The 24,365-nt window shown below is 36.5% G+C and overlaps 1 protein-coding gene and 1 pseudogene across 1 annotated transcript in view; one reads left to right on the top strand and one right to left on the bottom strand.

Annotated features, from left to right (window-relative positions):
• Positions 1–24,365, top strand: part of GRM5 (glutamate metabotropic receptor 5) — a 549,187-nt gene that overhangs the window by 56,189 nt on the left and 468,633 nt on the right.
• LOC119256364 (5S ribosomal RNA) lies at positions 19,407–19,538 on the bottom strand (annotated as a pseudogene).

The following is a 24,365-nucleotide window of genomic DNA, read 5'->3' as shown; positions in this document are numbered from 1 at the left end:
AGGAGATGCTTGGCATGATTTCAATCTTCATATATTTATAGATATTTGTCTTATAGACCAGTGTGTGGTCTATTATGGAGGATGAGCTGTGCGCAATTGAGAAAAATGTGTATTCCAATTTTGGGGGGTGCAGTGTTTTGTCTGTTAGGCCCATGTAGTCTAGCTATTTATTGAGGGATATTGTGTGCTACTTCATTTAGCGAGTATTTATTAATAACTTATGTCTTCCTGGTGTTCTTCCCCCTTGATTATTATACAGCATCTATATGAGACTATTGTCACCTTTTTTTTGGCTGGAAGTTTATTTTATCTTTTGTAAGTATGGCAGTTCCTGTCATCTTTTGGGGACCATTTGCTTATAGGATTGTTCTTCAACCCTTAACTTTCAGTATAGGTTTATCATTAGCACCGGGTGTGTTTCCTGGAGGCAGCAGAAGGTTGGATTCTGTTTTCTAATCCAACATACTAGGTCTTTTTATTGGTGAACTTAGCTCATTTATATTTAGGGTGATTACTACTACATGGAAGTTAATAATTACCATTTTGTTCATATTGTGTGGTTTTATTTAGTACCTTGTTTAATTCTTCCTGATCGTTTCTGTTGGTTTAGATTTTAAGGCATCTTGTAATATTTCTTGGAGTATGGGTTTTGTGGGAGAAAGTTTCTGAAGATTTTGTCTGAGAAAGTCCTTATTTTTACCTTGTAGAGAAATGAGAGTTTTGCTGCATAAAATATTCTTGGCTGGCATTTTCTTAATATGATACTCCACTCACTTTTTTACCATCTTTAGAGAAGTCTGATGTCAGTCTAATCAGTTTACCTTTATAGGCTATCTGTTTCTCCCCCTCATTTGCTTCATTATTCTTTTGTCTTGGGCTCTAGGAGGATTTACTATTTCTGCATTGCTGTAGTTTTCCTTTCGTTATGATAGCTTGGTGTCCTTCTGGCTTCTTGTATGTCTATTTTCATTTCCTTCTCCAGATCTGGGAAGTTCTCGCCAATTTGTTTTTCAGTCCCTTGTCTCTAACTTCACCTCCTGGGATTCCTATGAATCTTATATTACCTTTCCTCATGATATTGGATATTTTTCAGTGTTTCTTTTTTCTATCTCATTTGTCCTTCTCTTTCTTTTATCCTTGACTCTATTTTACCTGTATTTTCCAGAGTACTGATTCATTTGTCTATTTCTTCAATTCTGTTTTCATTCCTTTTCCCAGATTTTTTTAAGATTTATTTATTTATTTTTTATTTCATTTACTTATGCATACAAGAGCTGGGTGCAGGCCAGAGATGGGGGGTGAGAGGATTCACTAGAGACAGAGTAGGGAATAGAGCAGGCAGACTGACTGAAATACACTGCTGAGGGGAGCAGTGGGTGAGACAGGAGACTCTGCCGCACCACGTGGGTTTCTCCCTGGCTGGGGATCGAACTTGTGCTTCAGTGGCTGCAGATAGCCTCACAGTGTGGAGACTTAAACCCCCCAGAATTCTTTAGCTCCTCTATTGATGTTTTAATATCATGCAGTTGCTTTATTTTCTTAGTTAAATATTCAATCTTGTTCTCTTTGTTGATTATATTTCTCATTTTTTCCTTGTCTTTATCTTCACACACACACACACACACACACACACACACACACACATATATATATATATATACATATATAATTAAGGCAATTTTGAATTCTTCATCTGTTAGACAGAGAAGTTCTTCTATCAGTGTTGTTGAGTTCTGGAAGAGATTTTCTTTTTGAAGTGTATTGTTCCCAGGAGAGCTTGCTTGGTCATTTGTATTTTTATTTCTCCCCATTGCTTGCTGTTGGGTTCTTTCTAGGAGTAAGGCCACCAGACCACTGGTGTTTTCCAGATGCTTTCCAACTGGGTGCTTTTATAGAGCGTGAATGGATCTGCCTGGTGTCTTGCCATCTGTGGCTGGTGGACAGAGGTGGGGGCAAGACTTCTGCCTTTTCTCCCTCAGCTCCCACCAACCCCACCACTTCTGAAGGTGTGTGGACTTCCCAGCACTCATATCGGGTCATCATGGGCTGCAGGTGGTTACCACAGCTTCCACCTGTTCCACAGTTCCACAGCTTCCACATGTCTGTCAGCTAGCTGGTGTGGCAGAAGGGGCTTGTGTTTGCTCCTATGGGGGCATCCATGGCCACCTGGAGACTTCTGGGTGGGGATGACAGGGGATATTGCAGCTTATACTTGGGCTTACTTCTTCTAGATGGCTGGTGCAGTTGGTGGGGCATCTGGGCACTCCTACTGGGGCGTCAGGGGCTTCTGGGGGTCGTGTACATGTTGTCCCACAGCTTCTGCTTGGGCATGTGTATGCTGGCTGGCTGGTATAGCTGGCAGAACTACAAGCATTCCTGTGGGGGCATCAGAGACCACTGGATACTGCTGGGGGAGGAGGTTGGGTGTTCCCACAACTGCCACCTGGGGCTTGTCCTCTGGATGACTGGTGTTATGGATTCAAATTAATAATATGTATATTTAGCATGGCAAGTGAGAAATGAACATTACTTCTGAGGCAACAATGCTTTACTACACTGTATGATATTTAGAGGCATATGTTCACAAATCTTCAGATGTAGGTCACCACACCATATTCATAACAAAATACTCATAACCTTCTACCATAAACCACTAGGACACATACCCTCTCATCCCCAGCCCAGCCGCCCCTGCTTGTAGCCTCAATTCTGAAATTGAGGGCTTCCTTTTGTTTTGTTTTGTCTATTCCTTTTTTATTGTTTATTTATATGTTAAATTAGTGAAATCCTCTGGTACTTGTCTTTTCTCATTTGGTATAATCTCCTCAAGTTGGACCCATGTTGTCCATGGATGCAACTTGAGGACAGATAAATAATTCGGATTGCTGTAATTAAGAAAAAAAAAAAAAAGATGTAAGAGAAGATACAGAAAAGGAAAATAATTCTATGAGAAATAAAATAAATAAACAAAACAATGAGATTGAACCTTAAAATAAAAAATAAATAAATAAAGGAAGTACAGTATGTTAAAAGATGAATGGAGGAGGGCCTCCCCTTGTGGTGCAGGCGGTTGAGTGCTGTGCTGTGAAGCTGATCGCAGTCTCTACAGAGCTGGTTGGATCCCGGCCAGCTGGTGAGGGTCCCACATGGCGCACAGACCTCTCCTGTCTCACCCTCTGCTCCCCTAGCAGTGTATTTCAGTCAGTCTGCCTGTTCTGTTCCCGCTCTGTCTCTGGTGAATCCTCTCACCCTGCCACGCATCAGGCCTGTACCCTGGTTCTTGTATAATTAAATGAATGAATGAATGAATAAATAAATAAATAAATCTTTAAAAAAAAGATGAATGGAGGAGCTAAAATTTTCTGGAAAGAGATTCTACAACTTTTTTTATCTGAGTAATTTTCCATAGTGTAAATATATCTTATTTATTTGCTCATCTCTCTTGTGGCACTTAAGTGTTTTGTCTATGTTTCCTTCTATATATTTTATGGTTTATGGTCTGACATCCAAGTCTTTAATCCATTTTGTGTTAACTTTAATGTTTGATGTGGAAGAGTGGCCTAGTTTCATTCTTTAGATGTATGTTTCCAGTTTTCTCAACACCATTTGTTAAAGATGTTATCTTTCCTCCAATGTGTAATCCTGGCTCCTTTGTCATAGATTAACTCTTCATGTAAGTATGGGTTTATTTCTGGCATATCAATTCTATTTACTTGGTCTGTGTATATGTTTTAATTCCAATTCCATACTGATTTGATTACTATCTCTTGGTAGTATAGTTTGAAGTTTTGGGAATATGATATGTCCATTCCTCCTTTTTTGTCAAGATCAGTTTTGTTATTTCACATCTTGTGTGTTTCCATATAAATTTCAGTAATGTTTGCTTTATTCCTTTGAGGAATATCATTGAAACTTTGATAAGAGATTTCATTGAATCTTTTTATTGCCTTGGATGAAATGATCATTTTAACTATCCTAATTCTTCTGATCCAAGACTTGGAATATATTTCCCTTTCCTTGTGTCTTCTATTTCTTTTAGCAATGCCATAGTTTTCTTTGGATAGGTTTTTCACTTATGTTGTTAATTCCTAGGTATTAAATAAAATTGCTTTCATGAAGTTTTTGTCTTCTAGATCATTAGTTGTGTATAGGTATGCAACAGACATTTTTGTATATTGATTTTGTAGCTACCACTTTATGGTAGTGATTAATTATTTCTAATAGTTATTTTTAGTGGAATCCTTACATTTTTCTGTATATATGATCATGTCACCTGCAAGTTGTGATAGTTTTATTTATTTTCTTCCAATATAAATTACTTTTATATCTTTTACCTAATTTCTCTACCTTCAAGTTCCAAAACTATGTTGTATAGTCGTGGTAAGTGTGGTCTTCAGTATTGTATATCTTATCTTAGAGGAATATTTCTGTTTTTAACCATTGAGTGTGATGTTGTCTTTGGCACACACATATATGTGGAGGGGGTTTTCCTCTTATTCCTGCCTTACTTAGAATTTTTATCATAGGTGGATGCTTAACACCATCAAATATCTCTCTGCATCCATCAATATGATATGATTTTTTACTTTTCTTTAATGTGGTGCACTACAATGATTGATTTCCATTTTACAAATCTCAATTGGTCATGATATATAATCCTCTTATACTGTTCTGTTCAGTTCAGTTTGCTAAGAATTTTTTGCATGATTTTTATGTGTTCATCATTGAGAAATGAACATTTGTTAATGCTTTTGCTTACCTCCTTCCACAACCTATGTGGAGTTGCATGAAATACCCCTCCCTGCCCATATTTTACACTGATAAGATTATGAGACATAGTCTAAGGTCATTTCAGCAGCAACCCAAAAATTAGAACTCTGTGTGATTATGAAGAAAATTGTGCTTCACTTCTAAAACCACACAGTTATATAAATGACTGACAAAAAATACCGTTAATCCCAGGGGCCTCCCTGGTGGAGCAAGTGCTTAAGCCACAGCCTATGAAGATGTCTGCAGCATCTGCAGCATGAGTTTGATCCCCAGCCAAGGAGCAACCCACCTGGCACAGCAGACCTCTCCTGACTCACCCGCTGCTCTCCTCAGCAGTGTATTTCAGTCATTCCGCCTGTTCTGTTCCCCACTCTGTCTCTGGTAAATCCTCTCACCTATTCACCTCTGGCCTGTACCCCAGTTGCTGTATATATAAATAAATAAATATTTAAAAAATACCATTAATCCTTTAGAAATGATAGCAGCTATAATTAGGAAAATCATTCCATCTTAGATATCATAGAAAACATGTAACATCAAACTTACTATCTCAATGAAGTTATGAAATAATACAATTGATATGAGAGATTTCTGGAGTTGTGTCATTTCTGTTGGGCAGTGTTCCTGCTTCCATTGGACAATATGATTGTTCTGCAATTCTTCTTAATTTGTGGTAGAAAATTATTGCAAATTCCAGCATTAGAAATGAGTATCCCAGTTTAAAATTTGGAAAGTAGTTAGGACTGTTTTTAAGATGTTTCTATGCTAAGCCTTGATCTGGAGGGGTGGAAGAGAGTGATCATACAATGGAAAACTCTAACAAACACTACCTTAGCGCTGTCACCAAGTTTAATGTAAAAAGTGATAAGCCATATTGACAGTATGAACCCTTTATGTTGTGATAAGAGTGACATTCCATGTGTGGTGTTCCTCCTAAGGACACATAAGTACAGTCTAATCATGTGGAAAACATCGGACAGATACCAAGGATGCGCCTTCTACAAAATTAGTATCTCTTAAATGTGTAAAGGCTATCAAAAACAAGAAAAATATGAAAGTCAATCAAACTTGAGCATCCTGAAGAGATCTGACAACAAAATATAATGTGGCATCTTGTATGGGATCCTAGAAAAGAAAAGGAAAGTAGGTAAAAACTAAGGAAATACAAATAAAATTTGGATGGTGGTTAATAAAAATGTATCAGTAATAGTTGATTATTTACAATAAATGAAGTAAACTATGTGAAACATGATATTAACTACAGGAAAATTTGGGTAAAGGACTTATGAGAATTGCTTACTATTTTTTCAATAATTCTATAAATTTGACACTCTTCTAAATATCATCATTATTTTCATCTGTCCTTCAAAACTCAGGTCATTCCTTTAGGATACCTTCCTTCTTTAGCAATCTATAACCTCTATCCCTCCATTCTCTCCCACCACCTTTCCTGCCTATTCCATATCCTAATATATTAGAATTGTTTCATAGGACTACATATTTTTAAGGGGAAAATGGCATTTTATACTTTTCTTAAGATTGATTTATTTATACAAGAACTGGGGTACAGGTCAGAGATGTGGGGAGGGGTGAGAGGATTCACCAGAGACAGAACAGACAGGCAGACTGACTGAAATACACTGCTGAGGGGAGCAGCGAGCCAGACAGGAGAGGTCTGCAGCACCATGTGGGTAGCTCCCTGGCCGGCCGGGAATCGAACCTGCCTTGCAGAGGCTGTGGACAGCTTCACAGCGCTGTGCTCAACCCTGTGAACCACTGGGGAGGCCCGACCTTTTGTACTTATATAAGAGTTATTCTTTTTTTATATTCATTTTTTACACTATTGTTCATTTTTAAACAATACTTGCTTCCCCCCACCCCCTCAGGTGTAGTCCCCATAGAGTTTCCTTCCTCAAGGCACCCATTCACCATCACCTCAGTCCCCTCCCACCCTCTGATCCCTCTCCTGCCTCCTCCCCTGCAGGATGGCTCTGATTTATAATTGTCTGTTTTTGCTTTGTTGTGTTTTGTACTGTTATTTTTACAGTCTTTTGTTTTCCAGGATATTTGAACAGGTAAATACTCAGTAGTGGTAGAGTAAGTGGGGGAAAAAAAAACCATTTAAATATATTAATAGATAAATTAAGTTTTTTAATGAATAAATAGCTGAAGAAGCATTTGCAATGCTTAGCTTCTGTTGGAATACAACAATGGGTAATGGTCTTGGCCACAGCACATTTCACACATTGTTGTATTAGTGATAACATCATTTCTGACACATAGTTGTTTATTAGACTCAACAGTCCACTCTAGGTACTGGAAATAGTACATGGCCATCTACTGATATCAGCACAGCTGTTTATATTCAACATTTCCTTCCTATGGGATTCATTCAATAAATGTATAATGACAATGGCAATAAAGATAACTAGAATTTATTGAATAATATATATATGTGTATATATGTATACAAATACTATTTAAGTATACATAATCACAGTTTGTGCCAGTGCTGTTATGAAAAACTCTGTGATACAAAATAATATTATTAGTCCTATTTTACAGATGAGAAAATTGAGGAAGAGCAGTTAAGTAACTGTCTACAGTTGTATCTTAAAAAGCAAAAACAAAAACAAAAAACTATGTTTCAAGCACTAGCTAAGCAGCTGAAAGCCTGGGGAGGGCTGGTAGCAGGGTGGTGAGAGGTAGAAACAAACTTCTACTAATGGACAGATGACTTGGATTTTCATCTGAAAATTCATACCTCTTTTACCTTTTATTTTGAAAGAATTGAAAAAATCAAATCTATAGATTTTTCTGCTCATTTTCTTCCCCTTCTGCAATAGAAATATGAGTACTAAATAAATACAAAATAGCTATTGTGCACCTAGAACATTGCAGGAAGATAAATCACATTGTTATTTTAAAGAATTTAAGTTGGAATCACATGGACTCATCTGGAATCCTGGGCTTGACATTGGTACCTTTGCTACTTTGACAGTCAGTTTCGTCTTTTTCTTTGTAAGAGGAAATTATTATCTTTCTTTTGATAGAAATTTGGGAAGATTAGTGATATGTATCAAACAAATGGTAGGTAATGGATAAAAGGAAAAGGTGTCTTATTTAATGTGTCCAGATGAAAAAAGCTGGTAAAAGAGCAAATTGTGCTGAAGGTCAACTTTCCACTTCTATTAATTTTCTGGACCTTGTTTTAATTTTAATTTTATTCAGTTATCCTGTCCCATGAACAACATACTCACTGCAATCTTATTACTTATATACTAGAGAAAAAGTATATGCTTCTTTTCATACTAATAATTTATAATATCTTCATTTTATAACCTCATAACTGTTTGATATATATATATAATTATATAAAATCTCATGAAACTATTACTAATTTCTTTCTACAAGACTACTATTAAAGACAATTTGAATCTTGTTCAAAATTCTTGTATAAAAAAACTTTATCTTGAAAGGATGGATTTTTTAAAATATTTATTTATTTATACAAGAGTTGGGGTACAGGCCAGATGTGCGGGAGGGTGAGAGGATTCACCAGAGACAGAGCAGGGAATGGAACAGGCGGACTAACGAAATACACTGCTGAGGGGAGCATTGGGCGAGACAGGAGAGGTCTGCCACACCATGTGGGACCCTTGCCGGATGGCCAGGATTGAACCAGCACTGCAGAGGCTGTGGACAGCTTCACATCGCTGCACTCAGTCACCTGTGCCACCAGGGGAGACCCGGATTTTTTATTTTTATTTATTTTTTTAAAGATTATTTAGGTATACAAGAACTGGGGTACAGGCCAGAGGTGTAGGGGGTAAGGATTCACCAGAGACAGAGTGGGGAGCAGAACAGGCAGACTGACTGAAATACACTGATGAGGGGAGCAGCAGGTGAGACAGGAGAGGTCTGCTACGTCATGTGGGCTGCTCCCTGGCCAGGGATTGAACTTGGGCTACAGTGGCTGCAGATAGCTCCATAGGTTGTGTCTTAATCCCTTCCACCACCAGGGAGGCACCAAGATGGATTTTTTAAAAATAACTTACTATATGGAAGATTATTTTCAATATACATTTAAATATAGATTTAAACAAGAATATATTACCTGGTATGTACATGCATGTATATAAAATAAATTCTGAGATACCCACATGAGGACAGACTCAAACAGAAAATATTCTGTTGGCCTATGAGTAACTACCTCTAAATATTCCCTAGGAAATTTGTCTTTTAAATATTGTCAAACACCCATTGATTACTTTTCAGTCATAAGAACTGAGTGACAGACAGAAGCACAAGAAAATAAACAGATGGTGCCAAGGTGATATCATGAGTTAACTCACAATGAAAGGACCAAGATTAATGAGATATAACCCTATAAATTTTAAATTTTGTGATTACATCATGGACTTTAGTATAATAATTGCTAGTTTTAGGATTAAATATTTTAGCAATATTATGAAGTGAATTTATAGAATTTTAGACTTGTGCTCATTCCCCCCAAAAAGAATTTGAGAGTAAGACAAAGTAAGTGACTAGTTCAATTTCAAATAACATTTACTCATAGAATGCTATTTAAACCCAGATCTTTTGACACTTATTTCTGTTTTCTTTCAACTGAACCATATTATAGTTGTGATGTGATTCCTCTGACAGATCTAAACAGCAAGATATTCTACTTCACAGACTATTGGCCACTTTATGAATTAACCTGGGTGAAAAGTGAGTTAGTGCAGTTTACACAATTATCTTGCATTGGAAACTGTGATCACAAGCAGTCCTGGCCTTAACCAAACATTCAATAGCAATTAAAGTAGGGGTCCCTGCAGAAACTCATCTGCAGTGAAATAAATGAATTTAGGCTACACCATGGGTAATGGGAGCATGAATACTTAATCCTACTATAGTTTTTAGCAAATATAGAAAAATATGCATGTGTGTTTCACTTCCAACATTTGTCATTCATCATTTATAAAACTCACATGAGGCAAGTCACATGCTATCTTAAACACTGATCTCTTAATAAAAGAAAATTTAAACTGTTATGTATAGACTTGGTCCATAAGGACTTAGATTCAGTGAAATATGGAGGATATATTTTATTAAATTTGAAATGACACAGAAATGACACAAGTACAATGAATTTTCCTCCCAAATTTATATAATCATCTACAAACTTACAGACTTTTTTTATCAAGAGTTCATGGGAACTTGATTATATGCAAACTAGAAATCCTCTGCCATTTGTAATAGCAAATAAATCTTCAGTGTTTTGACTAACAGGAGAGTACTGTGTGTATTTAAAATTTGTTCAAAAAGTATAGAATGATTCTAAATATAGTTATTGAGCTTTATTTACTTCCTTCTTCTTTGACCATTTGACCTATCTGGAAATCTGACATGCTGAGATTTTTAAAAAAATTTGATGTTTGATCTGCAGGATCTTCAAATTATGTTCAATTTTGGATGTGCTTAGAGTGTATGTTTTCTTGTTTTTTTTTTTTTAAGATTTATTTATTCATGCACACAAGAACTGGGGTACAGGCCAGAGGTGTGGAGGGTGAGAGGATTCACCACAGACAGAGTGAGGAACAGAACAGGCAGATCTACTGAAATACACTGCTAAGGGGAGCAGTGGGCAAGTCAGGAGAGGTCTGTCGTGCTATGTGGGTAACTCCCTGGCTGGGGATTGAACTCGTGCGGCAGTGACTGTGGATAGCTCCATAGGTTGTGTCTTAATCCCTTGCGCCACCAGGGAGGCCCTAGAGTGCATGTTTTTTATGCACTTCTTTCTTCATTTTAGGATGCAAGTATGCAAATGTTTCTGTGCAGCAGTAGTTCTTGATTATTTTAGGAGAGTTGGCCCTAAAAGATAGTTAGTACTAGGAGAAATAATGACTACATAATACAATGCCATGAATTTTTTAATGGTTTATTTATTTATGCATACAAAAACTGGAGTACAGGCCAATTGTGGGGTGGGGGTGAGAGGATTCACCAGAGACAGAGTGGGGAACAGAACAGGCAGACTGACTGAAATACACTGCTGAGGGGAGCAGCAGGCGAGATAGGAGAGGTCCACTGCACCATGTGGGATTCTCTCCAGCCGGCCAGGATCGAACCAGTGCTGCAGAGGCTGTGGGTAGCTTCACAGCTCAGCGCTCTACCCACTGTGCCACCAGGGAGGCCCAATGTCATGAATATTATGTAAAATAATATATGTAATACATTTAGAAAATTTACAATAGTAAAAATACAATTAATACTTAAGATGCTGTGACAGCTGTTATGATTTAGTGGTAACATTGTTGGGTGTGGACATGGCTTAGCATCTCTTTTCAAGTGTATCATACACAGTTTCCTTTGAAAGTACATTGAAAAGTTCAGCTCATTAGCATTGGGATGATATCATTACTGAGAGGGTTAACTTGAACTAAGTTTTAGTTTTCCATAATTGAGTAGGAGTAATTCTTATAGGTGGGCTAGCTGCAGCATTCTTCAGCAATTGCTGCCAATTTCTCTGCAATACAGAAATACTCAACTTGAAATACTCAAATACTCAACAGAAATACTCAAATACTGAAGTGATAATGGAGATATCATTTCTCCTATAAATGACTCCAATGAAAAACACAGCTGTATTAGCACTAAAATCTTTTTTTGTTGGGGGGGTTAATATTTATTTATTTATACAAGCACTGGGTACAGTCAGAAGTGCAGGAGGGTGAGAGAATTCACCTGAACCAGAGCAGGTAACAGATTAGTCAGAGACCCGAAATACACTGCTGAGGGGAGCAGCGGGCGGCAGGAGAGGTCTGTGTGCCATTTTGGACCCTCGCCGGCAGCCGGGGATCGAACTGGCGCTGCAGTAGCCTCAAAACCCAGCGCTCAACTGCTGCGCCACCGGAGAGGCCCAGCACTAAAATCTCGATGAATCTTTGAACAATTTATTTTTAGATAATTCTGCCTTTCCAAACCAACATCCAAATTCACATTGCTCTATATTGAGGACACTAGAAATTATAGATAGTAAAGGTAATGGTGGATTATAAAAACTGTAAATGAAAAAAAGACTAATGCAATATGAAAATTAGAAAATAGGCAGTGAATATCAATTACATCTCCCGGAAATTGTACTAAGGTTAGCAGGAACTAAGACATTGAGTTTTCTTAGAAAATAGCCTCAGATTTGTAAAATAATTATGAAGTAGTAGATACTGTTTCTCTCTATAAATCAAACCATGAAAAATAAACATAGTTTTTTTTTCCTTTGTTTAAAGTTCTAATATCATATTTTATTTTAGAAGATTTGCTAGTATTTGTTGAATATTTATGCATCAATGTCTCTCAGGGACATTGGTTGCCTTTGTCTGGTTTTGGTATTAGGGAGCATTCCTTCTTGTATTTTTAAAAAACAATATGGACATCAGTTCTTCAAAAATTTGATAAAATCATTTATAAAATCATCTTGTTTGTGTTTTTTTTAAATTTTAGCTTTGTCATCTATTAGATGATCTTGGGTATGTTCTATCATTTCTGTGATTGCTTTTTGTTATTCAGTGAAGCAGGTTAGTTAGTGACTAAAATGAAGTTCAATATGATGTTTGAATTTTTAACTCATTTTTTAAAAATTGAAATTATTTAATTCAACTTGAAAATTCTAATTAATACCAAATAGGGATAGGATTAAGAATAAATCCTCTGATTATATGATTTATAATTTTTAGCATTCCATCCACCTTTGCCAATATGTAAACATAGCTTTGTTTTAACAAATAATTTTATTTTATATGCTTGAAATTATGTAAACACTGGGATTATCCTCTAAATTTAAGTTTGTTTATATCTTTGCTTTTGTTGGGGGAGTAAAGGAAGAAGAGTTGCATAAGTAGTTTAGACATTGATGCTGTTTTTACATGATGTTGAAGGCAACATAGACTCTTAGTGACAAGTACAGAGGTATTCTTTTTTAGCTACCTTTTAAATTTATGCAAAGTGTCCTTAACTAAGAAACAAATTTTGAAGAAATTATAGAGCAAAATAGAAGTGCAGGAATTTTAAACAGAACCTGTGCACATTTATTGTCCCTTCTATCCTCTAACTATGATTTCTCTTGATTGCTTTTACTGAAACCATCAACTGCATATGGCCAGCTGGAAATCACAGCTTGTATAATGTGAAGAAACAAAATTTTGCCCTGAGCTTGATTCAGAAATATTATTGGATATGTTTACAACTTAAGCAAGAAATGCAAAAGAATAGAGTAAACCAAATATTTTCTCCAATATCAAAAGTTATAATGAATATTTATACTGTATGAAACTGGTGAACTTACACTTTTTTTTTTTTTAATTTTTGCATAGAAGAACTGGAGTGTAGACCAGAGGTGCAGGGAGTGGGGATGAGAGAATTCACCAGAGACAGAGTGGGGAACAGAATGGGCAGACTGACTGAAATACACTGCTGAGCAAGACCGGAGACATCAGTTTTCACATATGTAGGTTGGCGCCTTGGTGGGGGATCAAACTCAAGCCTTGCAGTGATAGCTCTGAGACATAACCCCTAGGCCATCAGGGAGGCCCTGAACTTAAGCTTTGGATGAAAACTGCAGCAATAGTGAAACGACTATGTTCCTAGAGTTTAGATACTACTGAGAAAAACAACAACTAGTGAATTCTCAGTTATCATCTAGTCCAACCAAAATGTTGAGCATGCATTATTATCAAATATCTTTTGCATCAGAATTTTTATTCATATTTCCAATTGTCTGATTACTCAGTTGTTGCCTATCACCCCTATCAAACTGTTTCAATTGCCATGATTTTTACTGGTTTATTGCACTGATCCGTTTCATCCTGATTTAGTCTTTGTATCCTAAATTGCTCTAGAAATTTGTCCATTTCTTTAAGCTTCTGTGTTTATCAGCTATCACTTTTCATAGTAGTCTTATATGAATCTTTATTTCTATGCAATCTGCAGTAATGCTTCTCTTTCATTTCTAATTCTGGTTATTAATATTGTGTCTCCTTTTCTTTTTTAATATGAATATTTTGTAAACTTTTCTGGGACTTCTCCTCCCTTGTTTATAAGATAGAGTGCAAAGCTGGTGGCATAGGTGTAAAGCTTATAAAGCAGCTATGCAGACGTATACTACCTGCTGGTCAACCAGTCTTTTCAATCCCGACTAATGACTAGGGAGCCAGATAAAGAAGATTTAAACAATGAGTACCCACCTTTGCATCTATAATGAATTCTTCATAAAGGAATAATTAAACCCCAGCATTTGCATTCCTTTGTGCATAGATAGTATCAACATATATTTAGGTCAAAATAACTTAGAACCAGAAGATCCTTATGAAGAATAATTATATGTTTGATGTCAGTGACTCACTGTTCCTATCTAAATAAACTAAATTCAAATTTGTGATTATTAGAACAGTTCTGATGAGTAAAATCTATAAAATTATTTCCTGAGTTCAAATGCTCATTTTGATTATCTAGTAAACTTGTTGACTAACATTGAAATTTTTTTCCAATTAACATTAGCCTAGTTAGAGATTTAATAATTATTTTTTGAAGAACTCTTAATTTCATTCATCTTTTTAATATTTAAAGATTAAACATTGCAATTTATTCATATAAATTAGTGTTATATTGTTGTAAATTTATATTTGAGATAATGTTGATTCAGATTACAGTATATGTCTTAAAGGCACGGATTTACACCTCCACAGATGTATGTTATTTTACAATATTTGAATTTTCCCTGAAGGTGTAGTTCCCATACTTCTCCCACCACTATAGGACCTTTGAGCCATCATTGTAGTCCGTTGTGCTGTTTCTTCCCATTTTGACCTTTCTCCCTCCTCCTCCCTGCTTCATACCTCAGATCCGTGGTCAGCTTGCAAGTTCTGTCTTTTTCCTGACCCTCTGTTCCATTTCCCTATATTATACCATTATGTGAAACCATCTGATCTTTTTCTTTTTCTTTTTTTAAAAAATATTTAAAAATTTTATGCATACAAGAGCTGGGGTACAGGCCAGAGTGAGGGGGGGTGAGAGTATCCACCAGAGACAGAGTGGGGAACAGAACAGGCTGATTGACGAAATACACTGCTGAGGGGAGCAGCAGGTGAGTCAGGAGAGGTCTGCTGCACCATGTGGGTAGCTCCCTGGCCAGCCTAGGATCAAACTCATACTGCACAGGCTGCAGACAGCTTCAAGGGTCATGTCTTAACTAGTAGCTCTACCAGGGAGGCCCTCAAAAGTCAATTTCTGTCAGTTCTCTGTATTTAGTTTCCCCTTATTACAAAGAATATATTTGGTGAATATAGTGTCCAAATACATCCTCCATATGTCTTATAAACAATGGGACTAATGAACTAGGATGATCTTTAATGATAGGGGGAGTTGAGCAGGATTCATTGCAAAAGATTTGTCTTTATGTGGGAATTAGCATCACAATAAAAAAGTAATTAGCATTATTACCTTATAAATTTTGAATACTTTTCAGAAGGGCTCTACAATGGGATTTTTCTGTATACTTTACTTTATGTTCTTGAATGGAAAAATCAATGTACATCCAATTTTCTAAATATGTCTACCAGCTCTTTCCCAGATGCAAATTACTTACACATTGCAATAAAATCCTTCAGTTCTTACTTAGGATTTCCTGTAAAGTGTAATATTTTAATTCTTAATTGTCCTTCAACTTTGGCACTTTATATTTTTCTTAACCTAAATAGGAAAGCAAGCCAAAATAAGTAATGTTGCAATAGTCATCAATGTACTTAAGCCAAGAGATTTAGAGACAATATATACTTCCAGCACTTACTTCATGCCCAGGTATCTTGTAAAACATTGTTATAAACATATCTTTTAACTTCACATGGGGAAAAGATAGTTCACAGTTCCAAGAAATATAGGTGTTTATTCCTAAATTCCGGAAAATTTTTCTTACATTGATGTTGAATTTCACTAAATATTTTTCTGCATTAATTGATATGATCATGTCATAGAATGTATTCCATTATTGATCTTCAAATATTGAACCAATCTTGCACCCCTAGAATAAACACTACTTGGTCATCATATATAATTTTTCTATATGTTGCTAAATTCTCTATATAATTTTTCTATATGTTACTTGACCAGACTTTGAGGTACCAAACTCTGGCCAAGTTACAACCTTGTCAAAACAGCAGTTTTACAGCTCTTGCTTCACCAGAAGTGTTACAATTCACAAGTCACAGCTTGACTTTTCAGGTTTTCAGGACTGATGTCCAGGAGATACTGACTAAAGAAACATTTAAGTTGTGTGCCCAAGGAAGTGCTTGGGGAACATTTTCATATAGGCAAAAGGGTGCCACTATGTCTACTTTATGGAAATGAGGGTTTCAGTCACTGTAGTTCTTATTAATGGAAAGTTTGTTAAGTAAAATTTCAATCCAGGGTGTGGCTTGTTAGTGTGATTTCACTTTCTTCTTGGATGACCATCCCCAAACATGGCAGATCTTGGGGCCTATTTCTCATCAGGCTCTTGACTCTATAGTTCTTACCTATACTTGGAATTGCTCTATGTTTACTTACCTTTTTATTTTATTTATCAAAGTGAGTGTTTTAGTCTGTAGTATTTATTTTTCTCTTTTACTTTTTCATTGGGGTAAAATTGTTTTACATCCCCATATGTTTCAGAAATATAGTTTTATACCTTGATAAATGTACATAACATACTATACCCACCACCAAGTCAAGTTGCAGTCCACTACCATCTAATTGACATAGTCTCCCCATTTCCTTTGCTACCGGGTATATTTCCTGTCTTATCAGAGACTAAGAGTTGTTTCTTTTCTTTCTTGTGCTTGCTTTGTATCAGAAGAATGATGTCTTTGATTTGGATATCATCTATACCAGCTTCACATTGCAAATGGAAGTGCTGCCTCCTCTTTAATTATTTTGGAACAGATTGTGTGGATTGTGATATAATGTTTCTTTAAATATTTGGGAGAATTCTACAGTGAAAACATCTGGGCTTAGAGATGACTTTTTTGAAGTGTATTTTAAATTAAGATTTTAATATCTTTATAATGGAGTATTCAGATTACTTATCTCAATTGGGTGAATTGAGTCTGATTGTGTTTTTCAAGAAATTGACTAATTTCATGTGACCTAAATTTCACCTAAGTTAAAATTTATGATTGTGAAGCAGTCTATAGTTTATTATTATTTTGCTATTTTCAGGATCCATGTTAATATCCCAGATTCCATTTCTAATATTGGTGATTTGTGTCATATTTTTGTTAGTTTTTTTTTTAAGATTTATTTATTTATTTTATACAAGAACTGGGTACAGTCAGAAGCATGGGAGGGTGAGAGAATCCACCAGAGACAGAGTGGGGAGTAGAACAGGCAGAAGGACCGAAATACACTGCTGAGGGGAGTAGCAGGCATGGCAGGAGAGGTCTGTACACCATGTGGGACCCTCGCCATCTGGCTGGGGATTGAACTGGTACTGCAGAAGCTGCGGACAGCTTCACAGCCCACCGCTCAACCTCTGCGCCACTGGCGAGGCCCTGTTTTGTTAGTTTTCTTAAGTTTTCTCAATTTTGTTAATTGCTAAACAGTCGGTTCTCAAGAGACTGATATCAAAGATACACAAAGATATCACAAACTCTAAAAAAACAAAATAATGTAACCAACAAATGGGAAAAAATAACTAAATATTCACCATTCCACAGAAGACATTAACATGGCTAGTGAATACATGAAACAATGTTTAAAATCACTTATTGTTGGAGAAATAATACAAGTCAAGTCCACAATGAGAGACCATCTCACACCTGTGAGAATGGCCCATGTTGAAAAGACCAGACATAACTAGTGCCAGTAAGAAATCAGTGATTTTGTGTTCTTTGGGTAGTTACCTAGGAGTGGAATTGCTACTTTACATGCAGATGTATGTTTAGTCTTCTATGAAACCTCCATGTTGCTTTCCATAGGGTTTGAACCAATCTAAAATTCCCTAACAGTGTGAGAGGGTTCCTTTTTCTCCCCAACCTTATCAACATTTGTTGTTTCTTTTCATTTTGATCTGATCCATTTTCACTGGGGTGAGATGTTATCCCCCAGTGATGACTGATGATGAGCTTTTTTCCATGTGCCTACTGGTCATCTGTAGGTCGTCTTTGGAGACGTGCCTATGTAGGTACTCTGCTCTGCTCTTGACTGGGTTTTTGTTCTCTTTTTGTTGAGTTGTATGAGCTCATTGTAGATCTTTGATATCAGTCCTTTGTTAGATGTATGGTTTGCAAATATTTCCTCTCATTCATAAGGTATCACTTTGTTTTTAGTTACGGTCTCCTTTGCTGTACAGAAATTTTTAATTGTAGATAGTCCCATTTTGTAATATACTCTTTTGTTTCCCTTGCTGCTGCAGAAAGATTTGTAAAGATATTTCTGAAATGCACATAATGGATTGTTTAGACTATGTTTTCTTCAGTGTATGTCACGGATTCAGGTCATACATACAAGTCTTTTGTCTATTTTGAGTTGATTTTTGTGTCTGGTGTGAGATAGTGGTCATTTCACTCTTTTGCATGTGGTAGTCCAGTTTTCCCAACATCATTTATTAAAGAGTCTTTCCTTGTTCCAGTGTATATCCTTTACTCCTTTTTCTAATGTTAGGTTTCCATATAAGTGTGACTTCTCAATTTCTGTGTTCTCAATTCCTTTTCGTTTTTAGATTTTTATTTATTTATGCATACAAGAGCTGGGGTACAGGCCAGAGGTGTGGGGGTGAGAGGACTCACCAGAGACAGAGTGTGGAGCAGAACAGGCAGACTGACTGAAATACACTGCTGAGGGGAGTAGCGGGTGAGACAGAAGGGGTCTGCTGAGCCATGTGTGTCAGCTCTCTGGCTGGGGATTGAACTTGTGCTGCAGTGACTGTGGATATTGGCATAGTGCTGTGCTTAACCCTTTGTGCCACCAGGGAGACCCTATGTTCTCAATTCTATCCAATTGGTCTGTGTATCTTTTTTCTTCCAGAACCATAGTGTTTTAATTTTACTATGTTTTAGAGTAATGCGATCTCTGGATGTGTAATACCACCATTTTTCTACTTTATTTTTAGGATAGTTTTGGTTGTTCAGAGTCTTTTGTGGTTCCATATGGAATTCAGTAATATTTTTTTTCCCATTTCTTTGAAGAATGTCATTTAAATTTTTATTGGGAATGCATTACACCTATAGATTGCTTTGGGTATAATGACCATTTTAATAATGTTGAGTCTTCCAATCTATGAGCAAGGAATAATTTCCCAAATTTTTGTGACTTCTACTGTTTCCTTCAACAATGTCTTATAGTTCACTTGTATAGGTTCTTCACTTTTTTTTTTAAGATTTATTTTATTTATACACATAAGAACTGGGGTGTAGGTCAGAGGTGTGGAGGGTGAGAGGATTCATCAGAGACAGAATGGGGTGCATAACCGGTGTATCTGCTGAAATACATTGCTGAAGGGAGCAGCTGGTGAGAAAACAGAAGTCTGCTGTGCCATGTGGGTCAGCTCCCTGGCCAGGGATCAAACTCATGCTGCACTGGCTGGTGATACCTTGGTAGTGGTGAGACTTAACCCCTGCACCTCCAGGGAGGCCCAATCTTTCAATTCTCCCATCCAAGTACTAACCAGGCCCAACCCTGCTTAGCTTCCGAGATCAGACGAGATCGGGCGCGTTCAGGGTGGTATGGCTGTAGACCCAATCTTTCAATTCTCAACACAAATTACCATGACATCTGCAAACAATCACAGTTTTACTTCTTTCCCAATTTGGATTCCTTTTGCATCTTTCTTTTGCCTGGTTGCTCTAACTAGGTCTTCTAATACTATGTTGAATAATGATGTGAGCAATCATCCTTGTTTGTACCAAGATCATAATGGAAAGGTTTTCGGTTGTTCACAATTATGGCTTTTATTATGTTGATATATGTTTCATTTATCCCCAGTTTTTCAAGGGTTTTTATCATTAACCAATGTTTGGATCTTATCAAATGCTTTGTTGACATCTATTAATGTGATTTTCATCATTTTTGCTGTTGATGATATGGTAAATTAAATTGAGTTTTGGTTGTAGAACCATTCTTGTGTCCTTTCTATGAGTCTCAGTAGCCCTGAAGTATAATCTTTTTAATGCATTGTTGCATCTGGTTTTTACTTAGATTTTATTGAGGATATTTGTATCAGTTCATTAGGGATATTGATCTGTAATTATCTCTTTTTGTGTTATATTTGCTTGATTTTGGTATTAATGTTTGTCAAAATAATTTGCTTGGAGATGTTACTTCTGTTTCAATTTTTTGGAATAATTTGAATAATATCATTTAATCTTTGACGGTCTTCTAGAATTTATTTTTGATGTCATACGGTCCTGAACTTTTGTGTTTTTTTGGAGAATATTTATTACTATTTCAATTTCCTTGCTTGCAATTGGTTTGTTTAGGATTTTTATTTATTTCTTATTCAGTCTTGGATGGTTACATAATTCTATGAATTTGTCCATCGCCGCTAGATTGTTGAATTGTTGGCATATTTTCATTCATTGTAGTCTCTAATTATCATCAGAAATGTGTTTATTGGTAGTAATTTGTCCTGTTTCACTTTTGATATGATTTGTTTGATTTTCCTCCCTTTTTTTCCCAGTGAGTCTTAGTAGAACTTTGTCTATTTTGTTAATTTTTTGAAGAACTATCATTTGACTTGCTTTTGTTGATCTCTGGACTGTCTTTTGATTTCTATTTCATTTATTCTTCGTTGATTTTTTTAAAGATTTATTTTGTTTATTCATACAAGAGCTGGGTTGTAGGCCAGAGTAGGGAGCAAAACAGGCAGATTAAGAAATTCACTGCTGAGGGGAGCAGCTGGTGAGACAGGAGAGGTCTGCTGGCCAGGGTGACTCCATGGCCAGGGATCAAACTCATGCCGCAGTGGCTGCCAATAGCTTCATAGTGCTGAGACTCACCTCCTTTGCACATCCAGGGAGGACCCTATTCTTCATTGATTTTTCTGTTCCCGTTCTTCTGTAACTTTTAGGTTAGTTTATTCTTCTTTTTCTAGTTCCTCACATTGAAATAGTAGGTTATTTATTTCAGCCTTTTCTTGTTACTTGATGTAGGCCTATATGGCTATATATTTATTTACCTGTTAATATTATTGCTTTACTGAATCCCATAACTTTTGTAAGGTTGTTTCTCTATTACCATTTTTTTTAATTGAGTTTTTTTTTTTATCTTTATTTTTTTCATTAATCCTGTGATCCTTCGGTAGTGTTTTGTTCAATCTCCACATTTTTAGGATTTCCATAGTATCTTTTGATAGTTGACTTATAGTTGTATACTCTTACGATCCAAAAAGATGTTAAGAATGATTTCAGTTTCTGTGAATATGTTGATATTTGTTTTGTGACCTAGATTGTGTTCTATTCTGGACAATTTTCAATGTGGACTTGATAAGAATGTGTATTCTAATTGTTTTGGAGTAAAGCGCCTTATAGATGTCTAATAGGTCCATTTTTTTAATACTTTATTCAGTGCTATTGTGTTCTTGCTTATTTTCTGTCTAGTTAATCTGTCCTTAGTGAAAGTTTAGTGTTAATGTCCTCTACTGAAAATGTGATTTTTTCCTATAACTTTCTTTGGAGTTATTAGTTTGTTTTCAGTGCTCTTCATTTGGTAATCATATGTTGATGAGTGTTATGTGTTCTTGATGTTTTGTTCCCTTAATCATTGTATATTAATGTCCCTCCCTTTCTCTTACTACCTTTTATAACTGGAAATTTATTTTGTCTGATATAAGTATGGATGTTCCAATCTTCCTCTTTGTTCCATTTACTTGTATAATTGTTTTCCATCCCTTTACTTTGATCATATGTTTGTATTTGGAATTTAGGTGTGTCTTCTAGATGCAGCAGAAAGTTGTTTTTTGTCTACTGAACCAACTAGATACACAGTTTCCCTGTGTCTTTTTATTGGTGTGTTCAATACATTTACATTTGGAATGATTATTGATATATGAAGGTCCACTGCTGCTCTTATCTTTTCATTTTACTGTATTTTATTTTGAATTTATACATTTTTATTCAGTTCTTTGTGGCTTCCTCTTTTTGGTATGTTTATGTGAGCTACTTTCAGTATTTCTTAGAGAGATGGGTTAGTGTTTGCAAACTCTTTGAGTTTCTCTATGTCTGGACAGTTCTTTAGTCCCCCCCCTGGGATTTGAAGGTAAATCTTTCAGGATAGAGTATTCTTGGCTGCAATTTTTTTTTTTAATCTTTAAGTATTTGGAACACATCATCTTATTCTCTCCTTACCTACGGTGTTTGTTTCTTTTTTCTTTAGAGCAATCCAATATTAGTTTGATTGTGCTGCCTTCATAGATCATCTGTCCACCTTTACCCAGCTTCAATATTCTATGCCTTAAATTCTTGAAACTTATCTTTTAAATATTTTAAATATTTTTAAATATTTTGTTATGGTCTCACTTTGTCTATGTACCCTGAGGCTCATTTTTCTTGATGGATTTGTATGTTTATACCCCTATCTATTTTTATAGATATGGGGTATGTTTATACCCCTATCTATTTTCCTCCATTATCTCTTTATTTCTTTATTTCTTTTTTAAAGATTTATTCATTTATTTATACAAAAACCAGGGCACAGGCCAGATGCGTGGAAGGGTGAGAGGATTTGCCAGACACAGAGCAGGGAACAGAAAAGGTAGACTGATGAAATGCGCTGCTGAGGGCAGCAGTAGGTGAGACAAGAGAGGTCTGCTGCACCATGTGGGACCATCGCTGGCCGGCCAGGATCAATCCAGCGCTGTTGAGGTTGCGGACAGCCCCACAGCGTGGCGCTCAACGGCCTGCGCCACCAGGGGAGGCCCTATCTATTTTTTAAAAAAATATATTTATTTATGCATACAAGAGCTGGGGCACAGGCCAGAGATGTGGGTGGTGAGAGGATTCACCAGAGGCAGAGTGGGAAACAGAACAGGCGGATTGACTGAAATACACTGCTGAGGGGAGCAGCAGGCAAGATAGGAGAGGTCTGCTGTGCCATGTGGGTTAGCTCCCTGGCCGGGGGGATTGAACCCATGCTGCAGGGCCTGTGGACAGCTTCATAGTGCTGTGCTTAACCCCTTGCGCCACCACAGAGGCCCCCAATATCTCTTTAAGTCCCTTTTAATGTCCTTTTCCTCCCTTTTCTCCCTCTCATTCTCCCATTACTGTTATTTTCATTTTCTTCATGGAATGAGAGAATTCTCATTTTTCCATCTATTCTACAACCATAAAGTCCACACATTTTTCATGTCCTGAATTTCTCTTTTTAAATCCTGAGACTCTCCTTTTTACCTTATTTAGAGCTTCTTTTCTGTCTTTAGTTCATTGTTTTTATTTCTAAGGACATTGATTTGTTTTTCAGATTTTCCTTCCGTTTCCTTGAATTTATTATGGCTATTTTGAATACTGCATATGTTTGGAGAAGCAGGAAGCAGAGCCTCAAAGATTTTGTAATTGGGCTTAAGATTTGTTCTCTCTCTATGGTGTAGTTTTCCTCTGGGCTCTTTGTTTGCCATTTGTTGTGTTTTGTTTTTTTTTTTTTCCTTCTCATTATCTTGGGTTGTGTTGATGTCATCAGTTGTGGAGTTTCCCTTTTAAATATTCCAATCCATGTAGTGTAGAACATTTCAGTGTCCATGCTGTTGCAGTCTGTGCTGGTTGTTGCTGTCCTGTCACTCTGCTGCTGCCCACTGGAATGTTTCTCTGACTGTGCTGCTCCATTTCACTGCTGTAGGAGCTGCCCTCAGTGGAACCTGGTCTTTGTTGGTTTCTAACTCTGTCATGTCCCTAAAGTTGGTAGCTGGAGGTTATGGGTAATCTGATCCAGCTCAAGCAACTGGTTTCTGATTGGTAGTAACTGATAATTGGACTTTCCCTGTCAGAAACTGGGGGTCAGGAATAACTTGGTACTGGTTTCCCAAACAGTCTGTGTTCCTGTAGCTGGTAACTGGAGGTTGATGTAACTTGGCTCTTACTGCTGTTAGTGCCGTTTTATCTCCTCTGTTCATTTTTGATGGGGTTATTTGTTTTTGTTTTGTTGAAAGTATGATTTTTTTTATGTCTTCTCTTAGATATCTGTCCCTTGTGAGATGTTTAGGATGTTCAAATAATTTCTTCCATTCGGTAAGGTGCCTTTCATTTTAATTATGGTTTCTTTCTCTGTGCAAAAGCCTTTTAATTTGATATAGTCCCAATATTTATCTTATCTTTTATTTTCCTTGTTATTGGTGACAAATGCCTAAAGACATCACTGAAGCTTATGTCATGATGTATTTTGCCTATGATCTTTTTCCCATGCATTTTATGGTTTCAGATCTTTTTTTTTTAAATAATAAATTTTATTTTTATATTCCCCATACAATTGCAACCCCCCCATTCTGACCCCAATCCCTCCCCTCCCGCCCCCCATCCCCCAAAGAGTGTCTCTGGTTCATAGTTGTTTGTTGATTTTGATTTTCACTTTCTTATAGT

This window comes from Talpa occidentalis, unplaced genomic scaffold, assembly GCF_014898055.3.
Source record: "Talpa occidentalis isolate TD23 unplaced genomic scaffold, MPIMG_talOcc4v2.1 talOcc4.3, whole genome shotgun sequence".
NCBI classification, from domain to species: Eukaryota; Metazoa; Chordata; class Mammalia; order Eulipotyphla; family Talpidae; genus Talpa; species Talpa occidentalis.
This window is presented reverse-complemented; position numbering and strand designations above follow the sequence as displayed.